Source organism: Ursus maritimus, unplaced genomic scaffold (assembly GCF_017311325.1).
Source record: "Ursus maritimus isolate PB19 unplaced genomic scaffold, ASM1731132v1 scaffold_21, whole genome shotgun sequence".
NCBI lineage: Eukaryota > Metazoa > Chordata > Mammalia > Carnivora > Ursidae > Ursus > Ursus maritimus.
This window is the reverse complement of record NW_024424564.1, coordinates 52,652,574-52,667,305: the sequence shown is the minus strand read 5'-3', so window position 1 is coordinate 52,667,305 and position 14,732 is coordinate 52,652,574. Positions and strand designations below refer to the sequence as shown.

Here is a 14,732-nt window from a genome sequence, read left to right as displayed (position 1 = left end):
TCTCCTTCCTCTCCGTGGTTGTCAAGTCCCTGCCTTCTCTGGGAAGCCCTCCCCGGGGCTCTGTGCCGCTGCAGGGAGTGTGGGCGTGGGATCTGGGGAGACCCGGAGCGCATCACGGGGGTGGGGGGGCAGGCCCCCAATGGGCTCTGGGCAGACCTCCCTGCAAGCGTGCGGTGGCCACCGTCCCCGGCTTCCTGAAGCCTTTGTCTTCCCGCACCTCTCACACTGCCTTGCCTCCTCCCCATCAGCTCTAACTGGGGACCTGTTGGGCCTTGGCCTCCTGAACCCACCCACTTAGCTCCGAGAGCAAGGCCTGCTACCTCTCTGGGTGTGATCTTGCTCAACTGAGGCCCTAGGTCTTACATCTGCTGTGGGCTGGGGAGGGGGTGCCTGGTATTGTTTGGAAGAGCCTGGGACTGGTAGGTGTGGGTGGGGTCTCCCTGCTTGGCTGGGTGTGAGGTAATCGCTTTGGATGGATCCTGCCCAGACTGAAGCCGAGGAGCCCCCTCCCCTGTAGTGTGGGCTTTTCGTTTTCTCCATGGAAGGACCCCTCCCTTCTTCATGCGGGGATGATTTCATACCACGTTGTCAGCCACCCCCCAGCCCCACCCCCCTCGTCCACGGTCTGAGCTGGGGATTTCTGAGGGGGGTGACAGCATTGTGAAGGAGGGAATGTCAGCTTTGGAGATTCGGACAGATTTGGACCTGTCCCCTGGTCGTTTACCATCAGGGAGTCCCAAAGAGCCAACATATCCCCTCTAAGGTCACACAGCAGCAGGGTCACCGCAGCCCTAGGGTTCCAGGCCCCTCAGCAGGCCACGCCCTGGAAGCTAGTGAGGAGGGGAAATAACTTGGAATCCTCCTTTTCGTAGGAGCCAGGCTTACCTTAGCATAAGACCTGTCTCCTCAGGGAGCGGGTCCCAGACCCGCCTGTCCCAGGGATGACCTTTCCTCACGGGCAGGGGTGGGAGCGAGGGAGGGGGTGCCTACCAAGTAAGAGATGGACCAGGAAATGGGTTTCTCAGGTGTCTTTTCTGAAAAGATGTCACGACTTAGTTTTGAGCAAACATTGAAGGATCGTCATTAGTTCATTCAGCAAACGTTCACTGAGCACCTACTGTGTGCCAGGCTGTGTGCCAGCCTGGCAGGCGCACCTGCCACCTGGCACAGGATGTCTGAAATAGGAGGGGTCTGAGGGACCATCTGCTGCAGGCCCCTCGGCCCTGCTTGCTCAGAAGCTCCAGGCAGCCCCTCCACACTTCCCCGTCAGCACGCTCCCGCTGTCCTCTGCCTCTGAGCACCTTCTCTCCCCTGTTAGGCCCTGTCCCAAGGACCATTCCGTGAGGACAGTAGTAATTACTTATAGCACCTGGCACGTACAGAGCGCTTACTGAGTGCAAGGATGTTACGTGTGCTCTGTCAATTTGATTCTGACTCTGCCAGACAGGAATATCATCTCCATGTCACAGAGAAGCCAGAGGTTCAGAGAGGGGAGAGACTTGCTCAGAGATGGTCAGTGAGGAAGTGGCATGGCTGGCGTTGCCCCTGGGCCCGTCTGACCCCAGAGCCTGCCCCCCCCCCCCAGACGTGCCCAGCTCGGCCTCACTGTGCCTGCCGCGCTGCATGTGGGGAGGAGAAATGCCCCGTAGTTACCAGTCTCCTGTCCTGGCACCCAGGCCTCCCTCCTGTCTCACCCCCTGAACTCAGTCCCCGTAGTGCTCTGATGCCCTGTGTTTTAGGCCTGCTGATTTCTCTTCCTGGAAAGCCACCGCTCCTCACCTGCCCCACACACGCCTACAGGTGTCCCTTCAAGCCTCAGTGCCAGTGCTGCCACTTCCTGGGAAGCCTTCCTCCACTTCCTGTCCCGCTGCCGGGGCTCTGTGTACTGGGCACATGTCTGCAGGCTGATGAGGCCGATCGTGGCATCGTGATAGCCTGTGTGACTGCCTCCCCAGGCAGCCAGTGAGCCCCTCGAGGGCATGGCCCAGTCCATGTCTCCTCAGTGCCCAGCACAGGGCACGTGCAGAGCAGGTGCCAGGAAGCATTTAGCAGACAAATGAGAGAATTTCTGTACTAGTAAATTAAGGGTGAGGGTGTCTGTAGAGACTGGAATCTCAGCCTTTAGCAGGGCTCACTTTGTCCGTCTTTCATTTATCAGATGAGAAATTGATGTTCAGAGAGGGTCAAGCTTAGTAGTGACTTAATGCCAAAGTAGAGCTGGGACCCAGTGGTTGGCCTGCGCCCCCAGATGGGAACCCAGAATGTTTACATGGCCGGTGGTGGATCACTTCCCCATTTTTTCTCCACTTTACAGCTGTGACAACCTGTTAGATTTAGGAATGTAAACCTCCCAGATTGTGGTTGTTGTGTAATTAAAGCTGAGGTCATTCAGAAGCATGCCGTGTTCCCTGAGGTGGTTTTGAAGGTGTCAGGGAGCCTCTGGTGGTGACGCCTGACCCCAGACACACTGTTGTCACTTCTGAGTCACAGTGTCTGTCTAAGATGGGAGAGAGCGACTGGTCCCCCCACACAGGGATTGTTGCTCGGCTGTCATGATGAAAGGCACCTTGTAGATCCAAACCTGGCTGTGGACTGTTTCCTTCAGCAGTGTCTGTGCTAGAAGCATCTTTTGAGTGCCAGGTGGGGGGCTTGGGCCTGACCCTGCCTTGTGGGAGGCCACAGCTGAGTAGGGAGAGAAGCCAGGTGCACGGGTGACAGCCGAAGTAAAGATCCTGCTGGAAGCAGCTGCTCCGAGCAGGGTTTGGGGGTTTTATCCACAGGAAACTGCTTGTGATTCCAGGGAACAGATGAACCAAGCTGGCTGGCTGAGCGAGCTTCTGTGGGGCTCCAGGTTCTCGGAGCTGGGAAGAGTCAGGAGGTCCAATGCCAGATGTTGTGCGATGCAGACATCTGGACCAAAAGTGGATATAACCTGACCCTTCCTCCTGGGGCTTGGGCTCTCTCATGGGCCCGGGGCGTCAGCTCCAGCATGCTGGGCAGGAAGGCTCCCTCTCAACAGGGGCAGCATGCTACTGACATTCAACCCTGGGACCTGGTGTCCGTCACGGACAGGCGGACGCTGGGAGGGGTGGGACCCCCTCATGCTGCTTGTCTTTGGGCCCTGCCTAGGCCACGCACTTTGTAGAGCTGCTATTGCCTGGACTCTGGCCCCCTTTTAGGTGGCCGAGGGCGTTCTCTCTCTGGCTGCAGAGCTGTGGGGCCAAAGGAGTGTTTCATGTTCACTGTTTTCTTTTATTCTTGAAATAGTCCTGTAAGGTAGGTATTGTTATGCTCTTCTCTCTGTCCTGATGAGCAAAGGCAGGTTTAGAGGTGAAGTAACGTGTCCCCAGTCACATGGCTGGGAAGTGGCAGAGTCTGTCTAAGCCTAAGTTCTCAGCAGAGGTGGACCCCGCCCACACCTGTCCTCGGGGTGCTGCCCGGTCATCACAGGTGCGCAGAGCTCCCAGGCACAGGCGGATTGAGGGAGGGCCCAAGTCGAAGTGTGAGAGGTTCCCTCAGGGGGCACGGAGGAGGGAGCCCCCACGGCTGATCACGGGGATTGTGTGGGGTGTGGCCTTTGAGAGGGGCCGCGCAGGGCGGGTCTGGCCTGGGCAGAGGAGGAGTGGCTGGCCCAGCTGGAAGGGAAGCTGTGTGGGAGTGGAGGCTGCAGCAGTGGCTAGGCCCTTGGCCCAGCCTCGGGGGGTGTTGTGGCTGTGAATTGTGGGGGGGCCTGCACGGGACCCGGCACACTCGTTGTGTGCCAGGTACGCGGCAGCTACAGCAATGCCTATCGAGGGAGGTTCTGTTAGCTCCCCCATTTTGCAGATGAGAAAAGCAAGCTTCAGAAAGCAGACTGACTCACCCGAGGTCATGGAGCTGGGATGTGGCAGAACTGGGGTCTGTGGGTTCCAGCTGAGACCTGTCAGGTGCCAGGAGCCATCTTGCAGGGAGTTCGTGGAATGAGCCAGAAGGGATGATGGGGGGCACTGCCTTCCAGTGAGCTTCTCCTCCTAGCTAAACTCCCGAGTATGCCAGGCTGCCAGGCACCCGGTACCAGTCTGTGCATCGGGAGAAGGAGCGTATACCCCTGGCCCAGCCTGTCACCATTTTGCTAGGTGCAGAGTGGCTGGGCATCAGTGGTGGGGTGGGGGATTTTGGTGGGATATGTGGCTGGAAGGGAAGACCGGGGGCCTGAGCCTCTGCGAAGTGGAGGTGGCAGAGCCTGTAGGGTTGTGGGAATCATATGAGAAGTGACAGCTTCGTGGGGCAGCGTGAGGAGTGGATGAGGCATGGCAGGTAGGGCCTAGCACAAGCCAGGGCCCAGCCCAAGCCGTGGCCCAGAGGCAGGCCCGCTCCTTGCCGTTGCCCTTGTCATCAGGAAGGATGCAGAGCACTTGGCCCGGTGCCCACACATGGAGTTGGGGTTGCATGCGTGCTCTGGGGTGCAGCCTGCTGGGCACTCCCTGGGGACAGTTTCCCGGGCTTCCCCGGGGCGCCGGGCCCTCCAACCCAGCTAAGGCAGGGCAGGCTGGTCGTGGGCCCCTGCTGTGGGGAGGAAGTGTGACCGTTTGGAGTGTGGCGGTGCCTCTTTCGGTTCCTGGGCCTATTTTTAAGGCCTGTGGGTTCCGGCTCTGTCCCTTTCTGGGGCTGGAGCAGCCTGCGAGGCTGTGGTGTGGTTCTCTCCCGAGGCAGGGACTCTGCGTCCTTTGAGGGAAACCCGAGGACTTTGGACCTCATACTGTAAGGAGCCCCAGGGTCACAGCTGCAGGATCGTCTTCGCCAGGCCACAGTATACTGAGCTGTGTGGCAGCCCCCCACCCCCCACCCCAGGCCTGCATGCGAGCGCCGCCCTGCCCCCACTGTGTCCCCTCCTCGCAGTGTCTGCTGGCCTTAGTGTGCCTGCCTCCTTCAGCGAGCCGGCGGGCTCCGGGCGGGCTCCGGGATGCCGGCTGAGCCGGGAGGCCGCCGAGGAGCAGCCCGACGCGGGATCCTCATTAAAAAACAGCCTCGGAATCCCCAAACGCATGTTTTCCCAATTAAAAAAATGTTCCATGCACATTACAGAAACTGGAAAATTTAAGAGAATGGGAAAAAAATTACCATTCCAATCACTCAGATAACTACTAACTTTGCAAAGTCTTGCTTTCCAATCTTTTTAAAGCCTTTTTAAAGAATTCTTGATGGTCTCTACATAAAGTTTCTTAGTCATGCTTTCTGACTTAAAATTCCTGAAACATTTTCCATGTTGTTCAGACTCTAAACGTCGTTTAAATGACTATAGGATGACTGAGTGGTTGTGCCGTCCTCTCCTGCGTGGGTCTTACCTTGTGGGAAACTGAGCTTGGATTTAGGTCTTCAGCCCAGCTCCGCTTTGGGCTCAGACAGCAGAATGTCGTCTGGGTCACAGCCCACCTTGGGGGGAGCTGGGATGGAAGGGGTTTGAGGGGGACCCCGTCCTTTTAAAAAGGGAATCCTGGGACGCCTGGGTGGTCAGTCAGTGAAGCATCTGTCTTCGGCTCAGGTCATGATACTGGGGTCCAGCTCGCATAAGTTTTTAAAAGAATATCTGTTTTTACCTCTCCCGAGTGGCCAGTGAGTACTTCCGGGCTGTCTGTTGGCAACAGTAGAGAGAGGGGGCTTCGTTTTTCATTTTTCGTCTTGTAGGTGGAGTTGTGGTGACTGTTTATCTTTTTTTTTTTTTTTTTAAGATTTATCTGAGAGATAGAGAATGAGCGGTGTGGGGCAGGAGCAGAGGGAGAAGGGGAAGAAGACGCCCTGCCAAGCAGGGAGCCCCATGTGGGGCTGAATCCCAGGACCCCAAGTTCATGACCTGAGCTGAAGGCAGACGGTTCACTGACTGAGCCGCCCAGGCGCCCCTGGTTACTGTTTTTATTTAAAGGCAAAACTCCTTTGGTTTTGGCGATGCTTCGAGTTTTGCAAAAGGCTTTTTATCCTTGGGACGATTCTTAGGACAGAGGAAGTGAGGAAAGCAGAGTACTCTGGGGAAGAGCGGGCATCNCCTTGCTACGTGGGGAGGAGCTCTCCCCCTCCCCAGCTGCCCGGGTTTGCGCTCCTCAGCCTGTGTGCTGGAGGGCCCTGGCCCTTGACCACCCCGTGCCGGTTTCTGCCGCCAGTCCCGTGAGGCTGCACAGCCCGCTCCGTGCATGGCTTCCCCTCCCTCACCACCCGGGCTCCCCTCCAGGACCCCCGGTGCTGTGCGGGCTCAGGGTGGGCTGCTTCGTGAGAGCAGTGGGGGGCGGGCAGTGTGGGTCATGGGTTGGTGGAAAGTATCCGTGCGGTGACAAGGTGATCGTTTCTTGGGGGGTGTCCCTTGAGCGGGGCATTCCTCACAGAGGGTCCTCCCTGGCAGAGACGGAGTGGGGAAGAGGGCAGAGAAAGTTCCAAATTTAATTTTCCCCCAATGCTGTGCTGCTTTGGGGAAATCACTGCTGCTGACTGGGCCTCTGTTCTCCTGGCAGGTAGGATGCGGGCAGGATGACTGTTCCGCCTCCACGTAGGGCAGAGGCTGGCCTCCAGGCTTAAAGCATCAGAGAATGTCACGGAGGCTGCCTGGGACAGGTGACAGGGCCCGGGCCGAATCCAGGGGCCTGTGGGGGTGACTGTGGGCAAGGCCCTTCCCTGTGGCTGTCCGTTTCCTCTTACGTAACATGAGGGAAGGCAAGTTGACCTGGAGCGCTGTTCTCAGCCCGAGGGGTGGCGCATGTGTCCAAGCCACCTGTGACAAGCAGGGCCGGTGACACCGCCTCAGAGAGGTCAGTGCCACTCGAGTGCTTTGGCTCCCGCCGACAGAAGTGAAACAGGAAGAGGCAGAAACAGGAAGAACCCCATATCCCACCCCTCACAAGGGGGAAATGAGAACTGTGTCATCCCACAACCCTGAGCCGCGGCCTCACGTTCAGGCTGCAGCCTCCACAGCCTCCGAGCCCCCATCCCTGTCGGCAGGGCCTCCTTGGGCGATTCCGGATTCCTCCTGACCTGACCAGGGTGGAGGGGAGCGGTCCCCTCCACGGCGGGGCTCCTGAGCCGTGGCTAAGCTCCCTGCCGCAGGGCGCAGGGGTGCCGTCGTCTCCAGCCCGAGGTGCTGCGCCCAGGAGCCTTCCCTGGAGGCTGGCGAGGCGGGCTGGCTCCCCGAGCAAGTGGGAGCCAGGGCAGCCAGCGACGGTGCAGCCAGCATCCTGTCCTTCCCGCGGCACCCCTGTGGCGGAGGGGGTGTTCGCCCCGTTGGCAGATGGAACCGGCGAGGCCCAGAGCGGCGAGGCGCTGTGTTCAGGGTCCCAGAGCAGTCAGGCCGGGTTTGGGGCCCAGTCCTCTGGAACGCGAGGCTGTGGCCTGTGCGTTGTCGCCCTCGGACGCGTCCATCTCGCCGAGGAGAGGCATTTGGCACCACCTCGCCGAGCGGCCTCACCCGGTCCGGTCCGGTGTGGAGCAGGAGCGCGGCCCCTGGCTTCCCCAATGAAGGAGGCCTTCACGGCGCGGGGAGGAGAAGGGGATGGCTGGGAGTGGGCCCTTCTGCAGAGGAAGCTGCGTGGCGCAGGGCTGGGGCCCCGTCTCGGGGGAGCGAGCAGGGCCCGGGGGCTGGGCTGGGGTGTGTTGGGTGTGTCTGGTCTCCAGAGGGGGCACGCACGGTGGCGTGGGAGATGGAGCAGTTGTCCATTGCTCTGCCTGGGGCCCCGAGGTGCCCCCATGAACCCCTCTTCCACGCAGCATGACAGCAGCTCTGCGTCTCGGCACCTTGGAAGGCTCGGCAAACGCTGGGGGCCGGTAGTAGCCGGGTGCTGGGGCACGGCTGTGGGCAGGGCAGAGGCCCCTCCTGCCCGGGTTCACAGGTGGCTGGGCGGGTAAGGCCGGCTCCAGTCGGTTCTCAGCTCTGAGCCTGGCTCAGTGAGCGAGGAGTGAAGCGAGCCTGTGGATACACTCACATGGCCTCCAGGCCCTCTTGCCGGCTTGCGGTGTCCACACAGACCCTGCGGTTGGAGCATCTCACGGGGCTGACCTAGGCCTCTAGGGCCCCCTGGCCTGCCTCGCCCCATGTGGCCTGTTGGGGTGGAGGTGGGAGGAGGAGAAGAAATGCTGTGCAGAGGCCAGGCCGGTGACCAAGTGATCTCAAGCCCAGGCAGCGGGGCAGGGGTGGGGCGGCGAGCGGGGAGCTGGGGTGGCCGGTCACAGCTCCCGTCTGGGATGGGGCACCTTGCGTGGGTGTCTGGAGCCTCGGAGGTTCCTCGGGAGACCTGCAGCCTGTCTTACAGGCCCCGTGTTTAATGAATCAGAGCAAAGCAGTGAATCAGGAGTTTGAATAAGGCCACAGCCCACAGGAGGTGGGACGTTGACTGGGGAGCTGCTCTTTTGGCCCCGAACTGCTCGGCAGGATGGAAGCTGGAACGGTTTGCCGGTATCCACGGGAGTGCCGAGTGACATGGGCCCTGGGGCTGCGGGGGCTTTGCAGGCCTTGCTGTTCGGGAGAGTCCCGAGGATTGCTTTTGGAAACTTAGGGCCGCGGACCAGTCTGGCGGACATCCCACCCCAAGAGAGCGACCTTGAGGTCGGGGCCAGGGTTTATTTCCCAGCGTGCCTCCCCCAGAGCAGCTCTGGGAGCGGGTGCACACGGACCGTGGCCTGGATCCCAGCCCCAACTGCTGTCGTGGTCCTTCTGGGTAACCTGAGTCAGGGCTCTCGGTCTCCTCCCCTGGGAAGTAGGCTATCATGGTGATCCCGGCTGTGACCTGACGGGTGTAAACGCACTTCGAGGATTTCACCCCACTGCGTGCGTGAGCGGAGGGAGGAGGAAAGCCCTTGCCGGTGGAGGCTCTGGGCAGGTTTCAGGGCTGCCAGCGTGTTCTCTGAGCCAGCTGTGGGGCGGAGGTTGGTCACCCTCATGTATCTGTTCAACCCTCGCCGACCTGCTGTGGTGGGCCCTGCCCTATGCGGGTCCAGGTCCCGCTGCCAGCAGGGTGTCCTGTCTCGGCGGCAAGGGATGCTCAGGTGCTTGGAACCAGCGTGCCGAGGCTGCGGCTGGGAAGGCAGCCCCGGGCAGGAGACTCGCAGGGTGACATCAGACAGGGTGACTCCAGCTGCGAGCCTCCCGTTCCTCATCAGCTGAGGGAAACACAGAGACTGTCCCCACAGGGTGTTCGGGAAGGTGGAACGAGGTGAGGCAGCGTGAGGTGGGCGGGATCAGCTGCTTGGATCCGGGAGGCACGGGGGTCAGGGAGGGCGTGGCGTGGGGGTGGTTGGGCGGGGAGGTGACAGCAGAGGTGACACAGACGCGGGTGAGATGGGCACGGTCAGGGCGGAGACCCGTCAGTGGGGGGAGTGGCGGGCTGAGGCTGCACAGGCCTTTGGTCTGAGAAGAAGGGCAGGGGACCACACTGCAGACACGGGCGGGGGGGGGGCGCTGTCTGGACGGCCTGGCTCGTCTGGCGAAGGAGCCCGAACGTCAAGAAGACGGAACTGGGCAGGGGTGTTGGGCTTCTCCTGACCCGGCCACCTTGCGTCCCTGAGACCCCATGCTTCGCTGAGGCCGAGCAGAGCACTGGCCAGGCCTGTGGGCTTCTCACGTGCAGACCCGTCTGACCAGTACTTCTCCATCTAAGTGCCTCATCCCCGCGGCCAGAGCACCCCCGGACAGCTTCTTTGTGTTTCGTGCCCCAAGGGAGGGTCGTGAGCCAGCGAGGAGCACTGAGAGGCACGAATTGGTGAAAGGCCTATTGAGGGGACCACAGAGGCCTATTCATCGTGCCCTGGCTGCAGGGGTGTGGGGGAGTGTCCAGGGGCCGAGGCCTGCCTGGGACTCTCCCCAGAGAGGCCAGTTGACCCCCCCACCCCACCTTTGGGAGGGGGCCAAGGGGAGCAGAGGCTGCCGCCAAGCTCGGCGTGCTCTCAGGAGGCACCTCCCCACCGCAGAGAGACCCCTCCCCGCCAGACCCTTCAGGGGTGCCCAGGCCTCTGAGGATAAACACAAAACCCCCAACCCAGCCAGGAGGCCCCCTGACGTGGGGTCCTCTCCAGCTGTGCCTCCACTGGGCCTCCTCGCCCCTGGGGCCTTTCCCCAGCCCGGCCACACCAGGCGTCACCCCACAGCGGGGCCTTGAATGCTCTTCCCCTGTCTTCGCCCACTTCACCCGTCGGTTTGAACCCTCAGATGGAAGCCCCCTCCTCAGGGGAGCCTCCCTGGTGCTGCTGACTCGTGGGGACTCGGTGCCTGGCCTGCGCTCCCGGCCCTTGCCGAGGCAGCACGCACACGCTTGTGTGAGGCGTTGATGCATCGTGGGGCGGGGGCCGTCCCACAGCCACCCCGCGCCCCCGGCCTTTAACAGTGGCCCTCGGTCAGTGTTTGCTCCAAGTCAGACCAGGTGTGGATGGGGGGAGCGGGGGGTGCAAGTACCAGTGACCTTGTCGACCTGTGTCCTCGCTTCTCGGTGTCGACTGGGGGAACGTGAGGGTTGCGCATGGTGCCTGGCACACCCTTTAGTGTCATTAGAGTTCAGGGGTGTTTATAAACGTACCGTAGAGTGTTTGGACAACGCGAAGGGTAACTCCGCGCTCTGAGCACGGCCTGTGGCGGACGTCTGCTTTACTTCCTTCAGTCCCGGGCCTAGTTTTTACAGCAATTTCTTTCATTGAGGACTTTCTGTGCCATTTTGAGGCCTGCTTTTTTGTTTTTGTCTTTTAAACTGTCTATCCTATGCATTTCTCCAAGTAACTGTACTATTATTACAAATATTTTTGTGGTTAAAAAAATACTTTTGTTACTTTCTGAATAGGTGAACGTGCTGCAGGGCATCAGATTCAAAGGGTAGGAGAAGATGCGTGGTGACCCCGTCTCCTTGCTCCGTGGCCTCTCTCGGGAGGCTGCGGTGACACCGCCGGTGGCGTGAATAGCGCTGGTTTACCTGGGCGCCTGCTCAGGGCCAGTTCCCTGCAGGAGGCTTCGCGTGTAGCCTTGACACTCCCAGCAACCGAGAGGCGGATTCCCTTCTAACTGCGGTGTTACAAGTGGGCAACAGGCCTCGACGGGCTTGGGGCTTGCCTGGCACCTGTCGGAACTGCTGAAGCCGGCATGGAGCCCAGCGCCCACACTCCCCCGCGGCTGCGCTCCCCCCTCCCCCCCCCAGCCTGTGCTCGGTCACGGCCAGCTGTTCCCTCGATAGTGAGATCCTGTAGCCGTCTGCTCCTCCCCCACCCCGTTCACCCCGAGTGCTCTCCTCGTGGCACAGGTAGAGCTGTTTGTGTCCTTGTTCGACGAGAGCAGAGCCACCCATGCTGTAGTGATCTCTGATTTCTCTGGCTGCTTCCCTGCGGATGGGACCATTTCGGTATTTTGCAAACACTGCTGTCATAATTACATAATTTGGAAAAAAAAACCCTTGGGGGTGGACTTGCCGGGTGGAAGGTGTGAGCATGTGTGGGTCTTGTTGCCTGCCGTCTCCGTGGAGATTTTTATCAGCCAGACACGAAGTCCTGCGTCTCTGCCTTCCCTTCTGCTTGGGAGTGTGGTCAGGTGTTCTGATTTTTACAGATCTGAGAGGTGAAAAGTAGAATTTGGTGGTTTTCATAGAAGACTCCTCTCACTGTGTGAAGTGGAGCCTATTTTCATGTTTGGAAAGCTGTTTGTATCTCCCTTTGCTTTCCAGGCTGTCTTATTTTAGATGCATTATATGAAGCTTATTATTTATCAGGAAGATTCAGCCTTCGTTAAGAGTTCCAGGAGTTTTCTGGCGAGTTGTTTTTTTTCCTTTGTTTATGATGCATGTGGGGCTTTTTCCACATAGAAATTTTTTATTTTTGTGTAATTCGATGACTCTTTTCCTTGAAAGCTTTGGTGGTCTACTTAGAAGGGCTTTTTCATTTCTTTTTTTTTTTTTTTTTTTTTTTTTTTAAAGATTTATCTTATTATTTATTTGACAGAGATAGAGACAGCCAGCGAGAGAGGGAACACAAGCAGGGGGAGTGGGAGAGGAAGAAGCAGGCTCATAGCGGAGGAGCCTGACGTGGGGCTCGATCCCGGAACGCCGGGATCACGCCCTGAGCCGAAGGCAGACGCTTAACCGCTGTGCCACCCAGGCGCCCCCGGGGCTTTTTCATTTCTTGAGAGAATAAAAAAATTCTCCCACAGTTTTTTTTTTTCCCCTGTGATTTTACTTAAAACATTAAGCGTTTTGCTCTTCTGGAATTTAATTTGGCACGAGCAGGGACCCAGCCTTGCTCTTTTCCCCTCGCTGGCCAGTTGTCCCGAGGCCCGTGGCTGGAGGCTTGTCTTCATCCTGCTGGTTTGAAGTGCCACCTTTCTGTCAGCAAAATGACAGCGCGTCTTGTGTTTCTGGACTTCCTGTGCTCATCCACGGGTCTGTGTGTTTACACGCAGTACCGTCTTGGCTTCATCAGTCACTGAGCTCACGTCACTTACTTGTTCCGTTGGCCAAAATGGAGTGCTTCCTCTAGGCCAGACACTCTTCTAGGACCTGAGTATACAGCAGTGAACAAAGCGATCAAAGGGGACACATAGTCATACCTTCACGGAGCGGACATTCTCATGGGGCATCTCTGCGAAAACGCACATCGGTTCTAATAGGGCAGGTGTTGGCAAACCATGGCCCCAGGCCAATTCTGGCCGGCTGCCTGTTTTTGTAAATAAACTCGGGTTGGAACCCAGCCACGCTCATTTCTTTGCGCATTGCTTGGGGTGGTTTTGTAGTTGAGACAGGACCATATGGTCTGCAGAACCTAAACTATTTTCTGTCTGGACCTTTACAGAAAAAGTGTGTTGGCTCCTGTCCTAAGAAAAGGCTGAAAGCAGACAAAATAAACAGGTAAAACATAGATGATGTTATGTAGTGACAGGTGCAGAAGTGGGATAGGGAATGCTTGGGGTGGGGTTTGCAGTTTTAAACGGGGTGGTGTGGGAAGGCCTCGCGGAGAAGGTAGACACTTGAGTAAAGGGCTGGAGGCAGGTAAGGAGGATTTTGAGCAGGGAAGTGACAAGAACTGATTGAAACATGAGGACCAGTTAGGAAGCCGTGCCAGTAGGGCAGACGGGAGGTGGTGGCTTGGCTCTGGGTGGAAGAGTGGTTTGTGGGAGGTGGTTGGAGTCCAGGTTTGTTTGAAGATGGAATCAATGAAATGATACAGATAAAGTCACAGTTCCGCGGGAGCGGGGGCTTGGGGGGAAGCAATGGTAGAAATTAACCAATGTGTACATTACCAAATCTGTCCAGGAAAATGATGGAAAAGTTTCCGTTGGAGTCAGCTTCTGGTTGAGATGGTAGCTGGAAGGTGCTGCATGGTCAAGGGGTGTTTTTTGGTTTGTTTTTTTAGCATTGGGTGAGTCTCGATATTTTGTTTGCTAGGATTCTTTGGGTTACAGGTCCCTCCTCCCTCCTTCAGTTCTGTTCTCACTGGCTGGTTTCTCTGAGGCAGGACAGAGGTATCCCACAGTTTTAGGTTTTTTTTTTTTTTTTTTAAAGATTTTATTTATTTATGTGACAGAGAGACAGCCAGCGAGAGAGGGAACACAGCAGGGGAGTGGGAGAGGAAGAAGCAGGCTCCCAGCGGAGGAGCCCGATGTGAGACTCGATCCCGGAACGCCGGGATCACGCCCTGAGCCGAAGGCAGACGCTTAACGACTGCGCTACCCAGGTGCCCCAGTTTTAGGGGTTTTAAGTCCACAACACCAAGGGGTGACGGGAGGGTTTAGCTTTCTGCTGTGGTTTTTTAATACTGATAGGAACCCTGTCCCCACGTCATTCTTTCTGAAGTGTCCTGGCTGTTCTCGCTTATTCTGAAACATTCTCTTGGCATTTTCTATTGGCTCATGTTAAATTATCAGATTAGTGGAGTTGCTCCTGTGATTTGAATATTCCTAGCTAAGAACTCGGCAAACCTTCAATCATTCAAGTCTTTTTTTTTTCTTTTTTAAAAATTCTGAATGGAATATTTATTTCTTCCATTATGCTTTCTAACTGGAATATTGGTTTATCTCAAAGCTGTTGGTTTCTGGAAGTGCTGGTGACTTTTACTTATGACTTCTGTTCTTTTCAGTTGAGTTTTTTTGCATTTTCCAAGTCAGGTATAATGTCATCTGTAAGTCATGTTAATTTTATCTTATCTTCGCAATTTCTCTTATTCTTAATATCGTCATTATCTAACTGCAACGAGTCTGGACCTTTAGAATGATGTCAATCATAGTGAACCGTGGTGATATTTAACTGGCTTCTTTTTCTACTTAAGCTATAGATCATGTTTAAGGAAGTACCCTTAATTCTTACTTTATGGAACTTTTTTTTTTTTTTAATCGAGACGGGGTATTGAATTTTACTGAATGTTTTCTTAGCATCATGGAGATGACCATGTGTTGTTTCCCTTTTGATCTGTAAACGTATAGTGGAAATGTGAATAGGTTTCCTAATACTGGACCATTTTTGTATTCCTGAATTAAATCCTGCTTGGAAATGGGATATACTTTTAGTGGATTGCTGGGTTCTTTCTAATACTGTATGTAAGATTTTTATGTTTCTTTCCATGAGTGAGACTCGCCTGCACTTCCTCGTATGTGTGTGCTGCTCTATTTTTGGAATCAACATTATGCCTCCTTGTTAAAAAGAATGTGCAAATTTCTGAGGCTCTAAAAATGTGTGAGTAGCGTTGGAGGGTCTGTTTCTTGAGGATCTGGTAGAATTACCTCTCAAAAGCATCTCTTGGCCCTACTACTCCAAAGT

At 56.7% G+C, this 14,732-nt stretch overlaps 1 protein-coding gene across 3 annotated transcripts in view; it reads left to right on the top strand.

The window, feature by feature from the left end:
• The window catches only part of KIAA0930 (KIAA0930 ortholog), a 35,824-nt gene that overhangs the window by 1,572 nt on the left and 19,520 nt on the right, over positions 1–14,732 (top strand). The gene's annotated exons all lie outside the window — the stretch shown is intronic.